The following is a 19,838-nucleotide window of genomic DNA, read 5'->3' on the forward strand; positions in this document are numbered from 1 at the left end:
CTACGGGGATCCTCTTTCCTCTTTCTTGAGATCCCTCTCTCCTCCTCGTCCTGGCGCTCCATCCCTATTCCCCGAGCTTGATCTTCGTCGGATCGTTCGGTTGTCGGTCCATCGAGGCCTGTACCCGTCCATTTCGAGGTGACCGGGGACTCGAATGGTGAGACATCCAATCCACGTCGCCGCGTAAATGTCCCCCAGGTAGCCTCACGTGCGCATAATACATGATCGTAAACGATCCGCCGGTGAACCTGTCGACAGGCTGGTTCTCGAAACGCTGATGGGAATAAGGATATTCGTAATAGCGGCCCGATACCGGGGACAGGATGCTTTATATGGACTGCGGCTGTTAGCTAGCCAGATTCTTTATTTCACCTGACCGGGCAGCGTCTCTCAAACTTCCTCCTTAATCCTGCCAATCGTCCGTTTCCTCATGAGCGAATTAGATTGCCAGCCACCCCCGGATCGTCCACTGATATCTTACCAATCATCGCGTCGGATTATCGTTAATAAAGAAACATATCTGATCCCTAGGAATGCTGTCGTTTGAATTTTCTGTCTTAGGTATTACCAGTTAACCATGCTTGCCAACTGCGTTCTTCGGCTCTATTAATTTATGGACTTGCGTCGTGCTCTACCGATCTTACAACAAAATCGACAGTATTAAACACCTGTGCCAATGATACTTTACGTCGGAATCTTCACACGAAAATGGTTTAACCGTCCTAGTAATTACTACTAATACCGATATCTTGAACAGAAAGTCGTATCGCGAACGTTTGGAATCACACGTGTTTATGAATGTTAAATTAATTCAAGGTGAATTAAAAATTAGGCTGAAATTAGGCGATAGTAATAGTGGAAAAGAAGGGGAGAGTGGTAAATGGATTTGTTAAATTAACTCATTTCAGTAAGAAGTGTCTCAACTTTTCAACCAGAATGTTATCTCTGAGTGATGAGTTAGCGAGAAATATTAATGATAATATCATCTATGATTGAATAAAGTACTTCGTATTCTAAATTATATTTTTTGTCGCAAGAAGAATTTACACAAATGTTACTTTTCTCATTTCTGTATTTGAGAAATGGGAAACCTGTATTGCAAAACTTCTATTCCGAAAATTAGGTTGTGAAATTAGAATGCTTCTGGAAAAACGTAGTGCCCGTTATTAGTTTGAGAAACGCTGTCCCGATCCGCAGTCGATAACATGTACAGTCCATCGGATCGAAAGAAAGCTTCCGTGATAATTTGATATTTGCGGCGGGAAACGTTTACGCGCACTACTGGCACGCGGTATCTTTTTCCTAACACGCGACAAATCAAGTTTTACGAGCGACTTGTTCGAGCACAGTTAAACACACTCTTCGTGTTTCACTCTTGTTACCGCTAACGTTTTAAAGATAGTGTTTCAAGTCACTTTTCTTTTACAACTTGATACCGTTAGCGTTCGAGAATTTACGACAATGTACGCACACGCTACACTGCAAACAATGTTTTACCGAGTACTTTCTCTTTGGGAAAGACGTCGAACTCCTTTCGATATTTTTATACTTCATTCTAAATAACATATTTGCGATGTCTCCTTCCTGTAATTATGGAACTTGTAAAAATATTAGATGATTGCATAGGTTCGTGCCCGATTTTCACAGACGCCGTAAACTGTACTGCACGGCAGAGTGTAAAAAAAACAATTTATACATATAGTTAGTAATAGTTAGTCTAATTGTAGAAAAGAATGGTGACTATATATAATATTTGATTAATAAAGCTGTATTCTTTAAAATTTGACCATTGAATTTTATTTTCAAATCGGGCACGAACTTATACAATCATCTGATATTTTGATAACTCCTTTATTTATTTGAATATATGCATTTCCTCTTTTATTAGTTTTAACAAATGAAAAATGATTAACCTTTTCCCATATAAATATATAAAATCCGCCATTTATTATTCACGTCTTATACTCGATGCATTCAATATTAAAATAATTGTGTACAAACTATATGCTTGACATTTTTAGTCAGTACCTTTCACAAAATGTTAGCAATTAATTTATACGCTCTCCGGATGTTACAGATGATTATGCCATGAACAAGAAACCGTTGCTATTAAATTTAATGGTCAGCTTAAAGTTGATGAATAAACATCGACCGAACTCGATGTACATTAAAGCGATATTATAGCTTACAGAGTGCAGCGTGATAATATTTTATTGGCAATAAAAGTTCGCTTTAAACAATCTATCATCTACACATTGACAGACGCAGAAAACATGACGGACGAACGGGCGCAAAGACATCGACCGATAATCGAGCGACGATCGGCGCTTACATTGTGCGGCAGGAACTTGTTAATTGCTTCGATGACCACACAAGTCGTTCAGCGAAAAAATTCTGCGACTACGCTAAACCATCAGCAGCTCAAACCATCAAACCATCAGGCCGGCCCACCCATCTTCGCGTTTTGACGTTCGTACCACGCCGTCGCGTCGCGTCGCGGCGATCATGAATTTTCTGCGATCTCATGTTGCGAACTTGACTGCGTCATGCCAACGATATTCCTTCTTTTTCCTACGTCAGCAATATTTGGCGCAAACATCGCCTGGCTTGAAAAACCTATCGATGCTCAGACAATGCCGAAATTTTGTCATGTGCTTGGGATAAGGGTAGAGGGTGCCTTTATCCCATGTTCTTCTGTGTCTTTCTACCCTCTTTCTGCAACCACGGGACACCTGTTGCTTCGAGCTTCGAGCTGCAGCCGCTACGTGGTGACACGAATCAACCATTGCTTGAATCGAAATTGAAATTATTAAACGGACAAATTAATTCCAGATCCTCGCAATTGATCAGTAGTAACTTTATTTTAAATCCAAATTGATATTATTCGATGTACAAATTACTAGAAATTAATTCCTGGTCTTCGTAATTGAAAAATAGCAACTTTATTTTACATCCAAATTGCAATTATTAGATCTACAAATTACTAGAAATTAATTCCTGGTCTTCATAATTGATAAATAGCAACTTTATTTTCAATCAAATTGCAATTATTAGATGTACAAATCACTACAAATTAATGCCTGGTCTTCATAATTAAAAAATAGCAACTTTATTTTACATACAAATTGCAATTATTATATATGTACAAATTAGTACAAATTAATTCCTGGTCTTCATACTTGATAAATAGCAATTATATTTTAAATCCAAATTGCATTACATGAACAAATTAATTCCCGGTCCTCGCAGTGGACCAGTAGTAACTTTATTGAATCCAAATCTTTATTCGTTACATTCAATATTCTTTAATCGTTTGAGCCGTTTATTGCAAAAGTGATGTAAGTTAATATATGTCTGGTTGGTTTATCACCACATCTCAAGGGTGTAATCATGATTAGACGAAATAATTGTAATATCATTTTACAGGTTACCTGAGTCCATCGATATTATTGATTTTTATAATACTTCCGCTTAATTCTTCATTATTCAATCAATTGTTTTAATTCGCACCTATTTATGAGATGATATAAATGCACAGAGAGCGATGGAGATTATTTTCGTTAGTAAATAATCAAGAAATTCGCCGAGGAGGAGCTACAAATTAATTTGTAGGCCTAGTATACTACTGCACAATAATTACAAGATTAGATTCATTCAGATGTCGTACGGATAAAGAAGTTTATTAAAAACTTTGTTGGTTAACTTTGTTATTAAATAGGCGGCTCGTTACCGCGTAATTCGCGGAAAATTCTGGCAAGTTTCAGAGAAAGTGGTCGGCCCGCGGCCCGTCCAAGTTAAGGAGATTGTTAATTAACGATTCAGGGCAGTGCTGGATCGGATGCGTGGCGCGTTCTCGATAAATTCCAGGGACGGTGGAAAACGCGACGCGCGGGAACACGTAGGCTGGTTGTAATTAATGACAGGTGTCCGGCACGCTTTAACGAGCGGAGCCCGAAAATGGTGGTGGCCGTTTCCCTCCTCTTTCCTCCCTTTTCCCTGGGCTTAGGCCTGGTGTCGACGTACGAGAGGTTTCCAGGATGTCGCAGCTGTACGAAGAAGCGGCCCGTTTTGTTCCCAATAAATTCTAGACGTGGCCGAACCAGGGCCGAACGTCTCTCGCCGTAGCCCGTGTATTATCGCCTCTCGCCTAATAAACCTATAAATTTCCTGGGGAACGCCGACGTATATGCGCGTCCGAGGAAACAGCGAGCCACTTTATGACACGCCTTCCACCGGGACGGCAGATATAAGGCGCGGGTATGAACGTAAAATCGAGCCGCTGCGCCGCGTAATTAAATGAGGGAGTTCTGCTTCCATCCTTTATTCTTTCGTTTTTTTCCACGTCGACCTTGGCCTGCCCCAGCGCCTCCTGTCTCGAAATATTTCGTGACGATCTCGCAAAAAACACGTCGTGGGCGTCTTGCGTCGCTTTTCGAGTTACCTGGATCTGTGGAACGACGCACGGTGTCCAAGAATGGGCTTTCTATTCTACAGAATGGATGTACACGTTCCGAAACTTGATGATGGAGCTTGTAAAGCAATACAACATTTTCCTCTACAATTTCTTTCAATGTGCGAAAAGAACAAACTTATAGTCCGACCCAGTTACGGTTTGTGCTCGGTAGCTCTAGTGTTAATTCGAGGGTCTTGCGAATGGGTATAGCCAGAGTCGCCAGACGAGGAGAAGGAGCACGATTTGAGGGGAAAAAGTTAACCTCTCTCTGCCAGAAATGCATCACGCGACCGGGCCGCGGCGGAAGCGTGGGGAATAACATCGTAGAAGGGGAAGGTAGAGTGTGATACATAAACTGTGTGATTTATACATTTCTTTAAGATCAAGTAATTAGGTTGCTATAGCATGTGCGAGTTTGCCGTCTGAAACCCATAACGTCTCTAAGACGTCATTTTGAGGCAAGGTTAACACTAATCCTACCACCATCGGTTCCAGATTATTTATTTTACAATTATTGAAATAATGAAAATGATTTCATAAGGAATGGTTGTATAGATATCATTAGTAGAGCACGTATTACAATAGGGGCCGAACAAAGTTTAAATAAAATCAGTCTCTCTTGTCATTTTTATAAAGGAACATGTAGCAGTTACTTTTAAGGCTTGGTAGGATTAGTGTTAATGATGTTTTCTTTAAACTTTTAAGAAAGTTACTTATGTACATTGTTTCTGACCTGCTAAGTTTTGTTTGGGACGACTGCACGTCAGCCTCCTTAATGTGAAGGTTCATCAATCGCAGGACCTCTGGCATCAAGGAGATATTTCTTTGAAACATTCAAGATTGTTATTCGTGATCATCCTGAACTGATTTCAGGATTCATCGATCGTAGAACCTCTGACATCAGCGACAGTCGAAATGTTAGTTAGAGGAAGGGATGGTAATGCGGCCTCCAGTGAACTACTAAATCCTGATTAGAATGTGATCATAGTAAATTATCGTCGGTTTCCTCGATTTCGAAGATTCCCAGGTCGCAGAACCTCTGACATCTCGACTAGTGAAGGAGGTGAAGAGCAGGGGAGCATGAGATACGTGGTATCCCCGCGACCGCGGCTTAATTGACAGTAGCCGGGATTCGAGGGGGGTAACGTGGCCGGCTACCTCGCGTCCTTATTATCGTTAATTTTAATTAGAGGTTACTGCCTTGTCCCCGGTGTCCCGGGAAGATACGCGGCGGCCGCAGGAGCAGCGGGACGTCCCGGGCCGGGAAGAAGAGGACTCCGCGGTCCCTGCCGCGGGAGGAGACGCGAAAAAGGACACGGCGACTGATCCTGATTATAAACGACTGCTCCTGCGCGGTGCCCCGTCGCGAGAGAACGTCCCGGTGAACCACGGACGAGACAAGATTCTGTGAGATGATTCGAGGGAGCCGCCCCCCCTGCGTGAATCTTCGGCTGGACGATATCTGATCCTGCGCGGGACAGCTCCCGGATTCGACCGACGTCGTCCCTTACCAAAGAATCCCGCGGCGAATCTAATTTCTCTAATTTCGGCCGCCGCGCCGTTGCGGGAGGATACGTTCCTCGGATTTTACTCGACCCGGCTCCAGACTGAATCGAGGAATTTTAATGCTTCCGAGCCACCGACTCGCTGGACCTTACCCTGGAAATACTGTCTTCCTGATTGAGATTTAGATTTTCTCGAGAATTTTTTATTATATTACATCTATTCCCGTCTTCAACCCCTTGCCTTAAAATGACGCGATGGCTCAGACACGTCATGACTTCCATACATAACATGACTTTCCATCACAAACTAACATATAACGCGTTATTTAGCAGCAACTCAACCATTTTACAGTGATTTTAAAGCAGTACAAATTGGTTGACTTCCGACTATTCATTTTACATCAATCTTATGCCCTTCAACACATATTCATTTCTAGAAATACACGTGTCCAATCTTCGTTTCTATTGTTCAAAAGATCCCTGGAAGTCCTCAGAAGTCGAACTCTTCGGCTGCCTCGTTGTGTGATGGTGATGAATGGAAACTGGATTGTTAACCCGTTGACAAGGTACATTGACTCCATTTTGAGACAATAAAATCGTCTTAACACATCTTCTTGCGTGTTGAACCCATTGCGGTCCAAAGAGTTCACTCTCTTTTAGTTTAGAACTTGCTGTAGCATGTAATTCGATCATACATATTTTTCCATACCACGCTATTATCAAATTACTCATCAGTAAAGTAAGCATGTATTGGTGCAAAAATTAATGTCGAGTCCGTTACAAATAAAAGAGTTCTCTCACGGAATCAGTAATAAAATCTCGTATCACTAATTTGTGCCGCACTCTGTATACTGGAGCCAAAAAATGTATTCAATCAATTCCTATGAAAACACCTTTACAATCTCAATAATTATCATAAAGAATCAAAAATGGGTCATTTGACCCCTCGTGGTAGGTTTAGTGTTAATCTTCTCGAACAGATTTCGTTGACTGGGTAGCAACGAAGCTTCTGATCTCCTCAAGGGGTACATCCAGCATTAGGGATAAATTTTTTCACAAATATATCGAGACATTGCCGTACTCTATTGTCATGCCAGAAAATCCATTTCACTGGAAGCTACCTGATCCGAAAACGGGCGAGCGGCAATCTTCGCGTCGCAATTAATCAAGGTCGATCACGATCATTGCGGACCTCGTAGCCAGAGGGCGAGGGTGGTTCCGCACCATAAGTCTTTGTAATAGCTAATATCTCACGGGAGTCGTACAAACGTGAATTGGTTACTAGTTACTACTTGCACGAGCTCGCGTGATTTATCGCCGCAGGGTGGCAGGCGGAGGCGGTGAGAAGATGGTTGTTCGACTGGACAGGGAAAAGGATGAAGAGGGGAAGGGGTTTCGATGGGAGAATAAAGAAGACTCTGAGTCGGGTGAAACAGATCGACGAAGAGGGATGATGGGGACGCGAGTGTGAATCGCTCGGGAGGCTCCGCCGCGGCCAATTAAGGGCCAGTTTTAATCGTTCCCCGTCTAATTGCCGACCCATTACATTGTCTCCTCAGGGTAAATACGTCCGACTAAATACCCCCGTCAGCGGAAAGAATCTCGGCCCTCGGAAATCATCGTCGAGTAAACACTGGCTGTGAATCCTGCTCGGAATTAGCGAGCTGGTGTTGTTACCTGCCATCCTACTCGCGACGCGAGGTTATTAATAAAATTTATGCGCCGGCCACGATGGTCGAAGGGAAATGCACTCGTTCCTGCCATTTATCTGCAATTCATTCCACTTTGCAATTCGTTATCGCAGAGTGTCTCACTCTCTTTCTCTCTAGAGCTTCGATAGAAATGGCTGAAAGAAGGTGAACGTTCTTGATAATAACTTGAGAAATATATAAGCTCGTCCATTTTCAGCTTTGGGATTTCTTCTAAAAAACACACTATTTTCCAATTTCATTAATATTTTCATTTTATTCAAATATTTTATCCAAATATACACAATATCTAAATGTCCGCCACGGGAGTTCTTGCAGCACTTGATGAATAGTTTGAGGAATCCTGGCTTTTTTAAGGATTCCAGCTTTTGTGGTTCATAGACATAGACATGTCCTTTCAAATCGTGCGACCTTTGTGGCCAATTGACATCGCCAAATCTTGAAATTACACGGTCTGAGAACTTTTGGCGCAATATTACTTCAGACTTGTTGTTTTGTAGTAGTGTTGACCCTTTACTATCATGAATGACTCCACCATCCGTGGGTGAGTATCGCCATACTGGCGACATCAGGCTTATACAATTAGTTCCTAAAACTCCAAACCGATGCAATAACGATATTAATAATTTAAGTACCATTCATAACAATTTTGACATTATTAAATCAAACCGATACTTCTATCTCTTCAAAAAAAAATTCAAGTCGCTTGTTCCAGTTTTAAAAACTTGTTTAAAAAGAGTGTACGAATATTAATGAAATTGTGATCAGTCGACTACGGATTTACTGTATATATGTCAAAAATTATATGAAGAATTTAACAATTCTATTACACTATTTTCGATCTATTAACCAAACATTTTAACCTAAAATCAAACATTTCACCTGAACTTTAGAATGTTTTAATTCCATATGATTACTTTCACATCAGATCGCCATTCGAGTGCTATGGATACGTTTGCATTTAACATTTGTTTCTTACTTGAACTCGCAAAATAACCTCGATGAAGATTTAAAATGCTTGAACACGAAACAGAAAAATTGACTTAGAAAATTGTTGTTTGCTGTAAATCGGTAAAGGGGTTATTTACCTGAGCAAATAATGCACTACGCGAAGGAACGCAACCAGAAGCAAGACATTCCAGTGGAAGGTCGCAAAGCTAATGTCTCTATGCGTGCACTAAGCTGCGGCAAGGACCACCGCGCTCTTCTCTAATCCGAGTCCTTGATTCTCTTCGGTTGGAACCGGTCGCTCTTAATAACCACCCTCGCACATGGCCTAAGGATCACCGTCGCGACCTACAATCACGCCATAGACAACTCGCAGCGACTCGATCATTATCACGGCCAATAATCACCGGGACGTATTCCGCTAAGTGCTCCCCTCTGCTCCAGAGTCGGTCTTTCGCTCGGGCCGCCTCGGTCCCATTCCTCTTCTTCTTTTCCATTCGGCCGTCCCCTCGATACCGCTTTATCTCTCTGTTATTTGGCCCGGCGACGAGCGATAATCAGGGAGTGGGATTCGCCGGTTGGATGGACGGCATCACTAATTCGGCCCAATTACGCGGGACGATTAAAAAGATTTAATTGTCCGACGCGCCGGAACCCCTCCAGCGACTTCTGCTCCGTCTGCGCGGGAGGAAGGAACTCTCACGTTGCATGGCTTGCTGCTCGTGTCCACTCTCCGTCGTCGTACACTCTTCTGGAAAAAATTGTAGGTGATAACTAGAGATGGGATCAAGTACCTCGCAAACAGGTTCGAACTTTGATTGATTGAATTCGAACTCTCTATAAGTACTTCGAAAAACAGAAATAGTATTCCTAAGTATACTCGAACCTATGCCAGACAGTTTCGAACCTTTTACAAGTACTTTGGTAAACGGAAATAATACTTGCAAGTATATTCGAATCTTGGTCGAACAGATACGAAACTTTTATGAATATCGTACCGGAAATTCTCTGATTTTTCTAAGCATTATTTTTTCATCGTCTGCTGTGTTAGAAGTGGAAAATTATCCAAAATCACAATATTTAGAACTCAAAGAAGACCCGTTATTATTTTGGCGTGAAAATTCAATGAAGTACGCCATTTTATCAAAAATTGCGCGTGATTATCTTTGTATAATGGCCACTTCTGTACCTTCAGAAAGAGTGTTTTCAAAAGCAGGAAATATCATGGATAAAAAAAGAAATGGGATAAAACCGAGTATTGCAAATGAAATATTATTCTTAAATAGTTACGAATTTCATAAAGGAAGTGCTTAAAACCTACTATGCACTTCTCATTTCCAAGATTCGATTCCTTTCAACATCGAAGTACTTATAAGTATCTTTTCGAAACTTGTAAGTACTCATTCCGAGGTTCGATTTCAGTTTATATAAAATGATACTTTTTAAATATAATCATTGAAACATTATTGCTTTTAAGTAGTAATGGAAACCCATGAAATGAAACTTGGTTATTGAAATAGACTCGGATTCGTGAGTACATATTGAACTTAATCCCATCCCTAGTAATAACTAGACTGCGGATCTTTATGCAAACTAAAAATTGTCTGCATCAGTTACAAGACATAGAAGTCAAATACAAAGTTCCTCTTTTCTTTAATGATTTTAAAAGATTGAAAATTGTACACTTGATGCTTCTATGTCCTTGCAAGATTTGCATAAAATCCGCTGTCTAGTAACTATTACCCTTGGCAGAAATATGGAATTATGTATATTAAATGTGAAAAACAGTACTGTATACAAGGCGTTTCTTTAATTAAATGTAAATGATTTTCAAAGGCACTTTTCATATAGTACGTGTTCTTTTGTGTGGGTGGAGGCGTTGGGAGATCTCTAGGTCACCTCCAAAGTAAAACGTATTCATATGACCTTCGAAATCCGTGAAGATGATTAAATTCTTCCTTGAAGCTTCTTAAAAGCTAATTAATTTTGTTCCAAACATTTTTTATCTGGCTACTGAAACCTTCTATCATGAATGGAAGTATTTTCCACGTTGTAGATATAAATAATTGCGATGATAGACGCTTGAACTGTTCGATTGAATAATTTTCGCTAGGGGTAGTAGACTGTGGATTTTCATTGAAAATCTAAATTGTCTTTATCAATTGCAATGTACAGTAGCTATGTAGATATTTATAATACATATGTATAATAGAACCTCTAATAGGGAACTCTTTGAACTTCCTCGATTTAGAACTGAACAACTATTTTGTAAAATCTCCATATATTCATTCAAGTAATTAATTATCATCGACGCTAATGTCCCGTTAACATTTATGCGACTCTGCCCGTTTCCCCTGTAATATCATTTATAATATTCAGCAAACAATCCAAATTGTAAAACGAAATGGACCCATTTAAGGGTCTGAAGAGCTTCAATAAAAAAAAAATTCTCTCACAGTCTTAATCCGACTATCTATGTGAACGCTTCATTATTGTCCTCTCATATCCTCATAATTTCGAGTATTAACTTAATTGTCTTAACTAATAGACTTAATTGTCGAGTGTGACTCGACGTCGGAGAAAGAAAAATGTAAATAAAACGAGTTCTTATATGTATTTGGTTCTTCTTTAAAAACAAGTATAAGTTCCACAAATATAAGTTCTACAAATATAAATTACAACAAAGTGTGAAAACTATATTTAATATAATTAGTAAACAAAATTGTTTAAAATAAGCTTGTTGGCAACCAATTTTAAAATAATTCGGAGTGCTAAGGGTTAATGTTCACTTTCCTCCAACACGAATCTCTTTCGTGATCGTATGACGTGGCTGGAAGTAGATTCACGACGCGACGGTTATTCATTTATGAATTCATGCTAATATTTTCGCGAAAATATCTATAATAATCCGGACCTATAATCAATTCCTTTTTTCATATCCATTCGAACCACGTGTTTTTATCTTCAGAATTCTCCTCGAACTGTTTATCATCTTTTGTCACGCGAAGATCTGCCGCCACAGTTCTAATCGCCATGGTTAAAAACAACGAAGCTCCTATTTCGCAGAAAGCTCGACGCACGCCATTTTAAATAGCCGCGACGAACAAGCCACCGAAATTATATATGTTTGGACATATTATATTCACGATCATTATACTCTTCTCTATTATGCTCTCCTTAAATCTGTGCCACTTTAGCGACGCGCTAATAGTGGGTACTTCGGGCATCAATTTTTAACTTACTTTATTATAAAATGAAGGATACTTTACATTTACATACATAAATATATTTCATTAAGAATTGGAAGAAGTTCATGTGGATTCTTGGATTAACATTTTGTTTAAAATCTAGTTTTATTTAACGATGTACTCGCCATTAACTTTGGTGATCCTTTTCCAAAGTTATAAAATAGTATAAAAAGTATATGTCAAATTTTGGGTCTCGAGTCAACCGTTCCCTTAAAAAGTGACACAAAAATATGGACAATTCTTAAAATCTTGCGGTATTATAGGATTCACTTAAAAACTGCTTGTTTCACTGTTTTTGTTTCAGAGAATTTGATACAATGTATACCTTATATAATGCAAATCATGTTAATTATTTATTTAGTTCTGTTAAACAGACGTTCCTTTACTATTTTGATACGGTATTTGGGTAAAACTGTCGAAAATGTATCTTTGGAAAAAAATGTAATGTACTTCAAGAATAAAAAAATGCGATATTTTCCTTTGTAACGTATACATTAATAGAGTTTAATTTACCTAAAAAAATAATAGTTTCGCTATTTATTTCTTCAAGATGAGGTTTACTGATTATTAAAAAACGAAAGCACCTTAATGGGACAAGTACCCTAGGTACACTAATAACCCTACACTGTATTATAATTTTTATTTCAACAATTAGAGGAAATATAATTATATCTCTCCTACGTACTAGAAGAATGGAGAAGGCTTCGGTTGTCGGCGCAGATTGGAGGCGAAAGTGCTCGCGCTTGCGGGCGTCGAAGTCTCCAACGCTCGACTCGACACGAGCGCCAATTCTTCGACTCCGCTAGCGAAATGGATACAAATTACTCGCGATTTCCCTCACATTTCATTCTGTCGAATGGCCGTGTCTCTGGGCAGTCCTTCGCCTGCGGCTGCAACCCCTGGTGATTACGAATTTCTGGTTTCTACCGGGTCCGAGGCGAGGAGGAGCCAAGCCGTAGAGACGACGAAATCATCTTAAGCGGTAAATTACACATATGCTAAGTGGCCACGATTCAAATTATTATTATCATCATCATCCCTCGGCCACGGAATCGCCCTTCCGAGAATGATTACACGCGGCTACGCGGGGACGCGGCGTATGCTGAGGCACGTCTCTCTGTTTTCGAGGCCCGTCCTTTCCTCATTTGTATGCGATTTGGACTGGCAGCGGTGCGCATGCACCTCGCTGCAAGGCTTTTGCAACGATTGGCAGGTTTTCGAGTGCCTTCCCAATCACCATTTATTATTTCGAAAAAAAATAAATACCATTTAGGCTGACAATGTTGCTGAAATATTCTGCTTCGAACGTCTGAAACTCTTGCGTAAATCGTTCCGTCGAGGATTTAATAATTGAAAAGTTGTATTATTTATGCTGAGATGCTGAGAGAACAGATTTGAATCTTTTACACTGGAACTAATTTTTTCTTCCGTAATTACCCCTTTGCACTCGGAGCTATTTTAACTCGAAAATTGAACATTTCTTCCGGCCTAGATTAATTCTATATGATTCGTTTTCATTTTATGGATATAAAATTGATATAACACTTCATACAATACTTAAATGTGCAGTAATTGATTAGATATTAACATTTAATAACCCAAACGATATTTTGAATAATGGTATAGCCATTTTTAGCGCAAAGTTATAAATAGACTGCAGATCTTTATGCATTTATAGTAGAATTGAGTAGATGAAATTCGGAATTGTTGGTAAATTTAGAAAATTTAACATGTCAATACATATATAATTTCTCCTCTATTCAAATCATTAAGGGAAGAAATAACATTCAATCTAGTTTCTCTTTCTTGCAATCGATGCAGACAACTTTTATTTTGCATAAAGATCCGCAGTCTAGTTATAAAAATGTTTTCATCGGAAATTTTCGAATGAACTAATATATTGAAGCACATGTTACGATAAAATTGTATGAAGTCCGAGGTATTCAAGGATCTAGAACTCGAGGATTGTGGCCTATGTAGACTCGAAAGAAGATCGACGCTGATTGGTTGCCTCTTTCGTTGCACAACCTCGATTTTTGCACGCATTTTCGGCCTCGTTTCGTGCGACGAGCGCTGTTTTACTGTACATCAGTCACATTTATTACTCGGTAGTTATGACTGAAAAAAAGTATCCATGATTGAAGGTGGCGAGAAATTTTCTTGTAAAACAGGCTCACGAGTTATTCAGTAATAAAAAAAAGAAATGAAATGAGGCTACGGGGTCTAGAATTATTCGCTAAATCCCGTTCAATTTGAAGAGGAGTGATTATAGGCATCAATATAATTTGTATAGCCGCTAATATACATATCTAAAAAAACGGCTCGAGAGTGAAGGCGAAGGAGAACCACTGCGGAAATGATAGAGTATACAAAGCAATCCCCGCATTCGAGCTCGATTGGAGGACCGATTCCGGTAATACGTTATTAATTTGAATGGCCCGCGCGCGATGAATTATTTAACGGGGCGATTACCCTAATGCGTCGCTTGTCCTCTTTTATTAAAACACTTTGGTACGTGTCTCGTTCTTAGCCGGCCGATTGGCCGGACCATTTCTTCATGATTTTCGGTCACGGTCCTTTGTGCCCCTCACGATTCTTTTTAATTGCGAGACTCTCCATTAAGCGGTCGGAAATGCACGATTCTTCCTGGAACTGTGACCGGTTGATTATTATTATTACCTTTCGAACGTTGAACACGTAGCGCGCAAACGGTTCTCCCTCGAAAATTTCACATTGATGGAACGCCGTTCACGGCACGTGCCAATTATTTCACACTGCTATTCGCAACTCCTTTGTTTTTCCAAGCCGATCCCTTAGGACGGGTACGATGACTCGTACGGCCATGTTTGCGATTTAAATGACTGGAATTAGATATTATTAGGATTAATATGGTAAACGGTGTCTTTTTCGAGGGACGGTTGTTTTTTAGAAAGCTGGTGATTAGTGTAACTGGCGGACAGAACCAGGACTTTTGTCCTCATAGTATTAGCATGGAATTATTGTACATTTACTACAGTAAGGAGCAAAACTGAACCAATAACCACAAGTTTTGTATAAAACATTATTTATTGCTAGGGATATAGAAGAATAACAAAAAATCAACATTCTAATCATTTTTATCATAGTTCGAAGTAACTTAAGAAATTTTTTACAATAATTAATGTCTCCTCGTTTAGCAATGATAACAAAAATAGATTGAATCGGTTTTGCACCACGTCCAATACTTGGCAATATTTAATATATTATTTATTTTTAATATTTCGTCCACAACCCTTGTGCTTGTAAAACTGCACTAATTCGCTTGGGCATACTTTCTACTAATTTTTTGCAATAATCCGGAGATATTTGTTCCCACTGTTCTTGAATTCTATCATACAAATCTGTGATTGAAGTTGATTGGGAGTCATATGAATCCCGAAGTCATCTTTTTAGTAAACCTCATAGATTCTCTATGAGGTTGAAGTCGGGGCTCTGTGCAGGCCAATCCAGAACAGAAAATTTTTTAGTACAGAGCCAATTTTTTACACTTTTAGCAGTGAGCTTCGGGTCTCGGTCATGCAAGAAAATTACATTTTTTTCTTCAAAAGGCATATTTTCAACAGCATCTATGAGATGATCTTGTAAAATATCCTTGTACATGTACTGATTCATGATGCCATTAATTCGGTGCAGTGATCCAACACCAAATGCTGTTAGGCACCTCCAGAACATTAGGGATCCGCCTCCATGTTTTAACGTTTGTTTCACATGTCGTGGTTTAAGCCTTTCATTTTTACGAATCCAGCACTAAAACATGCCATCTGAACAAATTCTGTTAATTTTGGTCTCGTCTGACCAAATAACCCGTTTCAGTCAGTAGTTGTTCAGTTTTGATATTTTGTAGCAAATTCTAAACGACGTTTAATATTTTTTTCCGGTAACATTGGCTTCTTTTCTTTCTTAATGCTTCTAAACTCAGCTCCTTTGAGGGTTGTTCGTGTTGTCCACTGACTTATTTGTATATTCGTATCTTCTTTTAGTAATTTTGCAGCCATAATTGAACTTGAAGCTTCACCAGATGTGACAAACCGTATAATCCTTTGTTCACCCTGCGGTGATAATATTCTTGGTCTTCCTCCAACATTTAATAATATACTTTTACAGTATTTTTTTTCTTATTCTCTGCACTGTCGATTGACTAACACTGCAAGTTTTTGCCGTCTTACGCGTCATTCAAAAGAGAAATGACTTTTTTTACACAATTTACTTCTGGCTTGACGTTGAGTTGTACTACTGAATTTCGTGCCACCTCCTGCGATATCATGTTCTCCTAATACAAAGTTCAATTTTCGAGGTTTCCGAAAATTTTCGAAAATTCAGTAGTGCAACTCAACGACAAGTCAGACAGCCAAAAATTGGATAAAATTTTTGAAAATTACGAAAATTGAATTTTGTATTAGGAAAACATGATATCGAAGGAGGTATCCGAAATTTCAGTAGTACAAGTCAACGTCAAGCCAGACGACCGAAAATTTTCGAAAATTCAGTAGTACAACTCAACGACAAGTCAGACGGTCGAAAATTGGCGAAAATGTTGGAAAATCGAGAAAGTAGTACAAGTCAACGATAAGTCAGCCGCTCGAAAATTTTTGAAAATTCAGTAGTACAACTCAACGACAAGTCAGACGGTCGAAATTGGCGAAAATTTTCGAAAATTGAGAAAGTAGTACAAGTCGACGATAAGTCAGACGCTCGAAAATTTTTGAAAATTCAGTAGTGCGACTCAACGACAAGTCAGACGGTCGAAAATTAGCGAAAATTTTTGACAACGAAGATTCTCCTAATAGGAAACTTAATGTTTGTCTAATCCTGAAATGTTTTTCTCTATCCAAAATTTTCGAAGATGTTGAACTAATTTTGATATCTAATATTCATGTACAGGATGCGGAAATGAGAACACTAACTGTTGTAACTAATATTCTTTATTTACTCGACATATTTACAACGACGATAATTAACTTAATTAACTTAATAATAATTACCGCATGTATGCAAGCCGAGCAATTATTGTGGGACAAAAATCTGAATCGCACAAGACGGAAGAATCAAAGCAGAAGGCTTTGACTTGCAAAGAAGAAACATGAACCTAGAGCAGGAGGCTCTGGTCCAGTGGTGACACTAAGACAATAATTGCTCGGCAAATAAAACTAACTTAAAAATACGCCGCAATATTCGTCGATGTGGCCTCTTCGTGCGATGTGGCCCCTTCGTACGATGCGTCTTCTTTGTGTGATGTGTCTTCTTCGTGTGATGTGTTTTCTTCAAGTCCCATAAGGTGTCAGATCTATTCCTATACACAGACGATCAATATCTCGTCTGTGTTAATAGTACCTCATCGATGATCTCGGCGATCAGTATTGTCATTATGCTCTATTTGTAAGAACTCCTAGTATCGTACAAGTAGTGGACAATATCAAGCTATTAGCTTTAATTTGCGTTAATATTGTATTACTACAATGTAAGACATGCTAGAGATAACAAATGTATACATATATTGAACGATTTTCAATATAGATCTAGTAAATTAATATCCATGATTATTTCAAACCTATTCATTCCATAAGATTTTGCCATGTCACCTTCCCTCAGAACAAGATACATTATTTAAGCTGCTTCATTTGATTTTTGTATCAATGAGAATAAGATTACTTTGAGCTACTATCGTCCTGCCACGTTCCTCAAGTTTCCCTAAACAAATGTACCACGATCGAGTGTTAGTGAATATTAGGCTGCACTAACAACGATTTCTTTAAAAATCAATAGTATACTATTGGCTAGAAAATTCATGAATTTTTTCGTAACATTTGTTGAACATGGTGTGACTGAAAATTAATTTGGATAGGCACTTTTCACCATCTTATTCAGCTATACCTTAAAAATCAACAAAAACATTTGCAAATATTCTCGAAACTCTGACCGCGAGCCAGGATCCCTAATTGCTGGGCGTCGCGCCGTCGGATACGGCGTTCACTGGTCCCTGAGGACAAAGACCCGCTTCCTCCCTGGTTCGGCACCACCTACGACTGGAATTCCATCCCCTGGCAGCGAGGTAACGCGAGCGGAGCGTTGCGCAGACTTCAGGAATGCCCCCCGAGCTGTGACGGTTCCACGGTAATGTTACGTTCTCGACGCGAGGGAGGGACATTGGTCCCCAGGCCCTACGATTCGAACTCTGGAATAAACGTCGGCTGCTTTTGGGACTCGGGCCCCCAGCACGCGGACGTTTTACAGCTCGGACACAGCCTTTTTTGTGACATGAGCTCTGCAGAGTTAGACGGTCGAGGTCTTCCTGGAATGTTGCTTTTATTGGTTAAAATAACATCTGGTTCTTCAAATATAACAAGAATTTTTCCATTTCAGAGAGGTTATTTTTGGGACTCCGACCTCAAATACACAGACATTTTGTGTCTCATACATGATCCGTTTTTGGAACATGTGCTGTGCAGAATGAGTGCGTTGCTGTCTTCAAGGAATGTTGATCAATGGATCATAATATTGCCTGGTTCTTAAAAGATGGTAAGGATGTTTACATCTTAAAGAAGCTATTTTTGAGACTCGGGCCTCAAATACACGAACATTTTGCATCTCGTACATGATCCGTTTTTAGGACATGTGTGCTCACGAGTTAAAGCATTGATGTCTTCAAGAATCTTTCCATCTTGGGAAGCACACAAACATTTTATGACATGTATTGTAAAGAGCTAGAGCGGTGATGTTCCCAAGGAATATTGCTCCATTCCATCGTGATATCGTTTGGTTCTTGAACGACGGGATCTGAAAATAAGATGATAAGAAAGTAGGAGGATTTCTGAGGATAAGAAAATGAGAACAAATAAGTGGAACTAAGAACAAAATGTTTTAACCCATAGCATTCGAATGGCGACTCTAAGGCACCATTTAAAATTGCTCTACCATTATTGTAAATATCGTTTACATTATTGAATACATCGGTATCTAATCAATTCCTAAACATTTAGGTATTGTGTGAGGTATTGTACCAAATTCATATGCATACAATTTAAAAAATCATAGGGAATGGAAATATTCTAGGTCGGAAGAGATGTTTAATTTTCTAGTTAAAATAGCTACAAGTGCAAAGGGTTGAAACTTTGTTAACAGTTTCCAGAAAATATGTTCGTGTAATGTTTTATGCATGTCATTATTACTGATAATTCTTATCGGTCTTCAATAATTCTAGTAGATCAAAAATAATGTGTACATTGACACTCTTCGATTCTTTCTATTATTTCATTAATTTTCTCATAAGTCATCGTACGTGGTCATGTAATTTCGCTATTTGCTATGTTCATTTCAATATAGAGAATTGGTCGTTTCATACAAGATTGCAAGATAACACTTTTTCATTTTTGCAACTATTAACTTTCCTCCAATAAGTTAACGGGTCTCGATTAGGCCTCCACCCGTCCAATGCCCATTCCCGAAAATTCGCAACGTTCGCGTTTCGTCAGCAGAGTTAATTCCTCGACCGTACATAAATTTCTTCTTTACGAAATTGCCGGTTCTCCGGGCGAGTGGGTGCTCGTAATGAGGGCGAATCTGAATCCCCTGGCGCAGTCTTATTTAAAGTTTCGTAAACTAGAATGCCGGTTCACGGAATCGACCGAAGCGAAAACGGCGAATTCGGTGGGCCCCGTGCGTAAACGTGCGGGTGGATGATTGCCATGATTGCCCGGTCATTATGGGAAATTTTCGAAAAGTCGACGATCCGGAGGCCCCTGTACCCTTTTCGACATTCGGAGGTAATCGTCCGGTACCGAGTTAATCGCGTCTATTACCGGAAATTCCGGAAAGCTGACGCAGACGCGATTAGCAGGGAAGACCTCTCTTGATTCCTCTTTGATCGCGCCGACTTTGATTAATCCATCGAGATTACTTTGCTATTAATCAACGCTGGGAATTCTGGTTCGGGGAACTA

This window comes from Lasioglossum baleicum, chromosome 9 (genome assembly GCF_051020765.1).
Source record: "Lasioglossum baleicum chromosome 9, iyLasBale1, whole genome shotgun sequence".
Classification (NCBI taxonomy): domain Eukaryota; kingdom Metazoa; phylum Arthropoda; class Insecta; order Hymenoptera; family Halictidae; genus Lasioglossum; species Lasioglossum baleicum.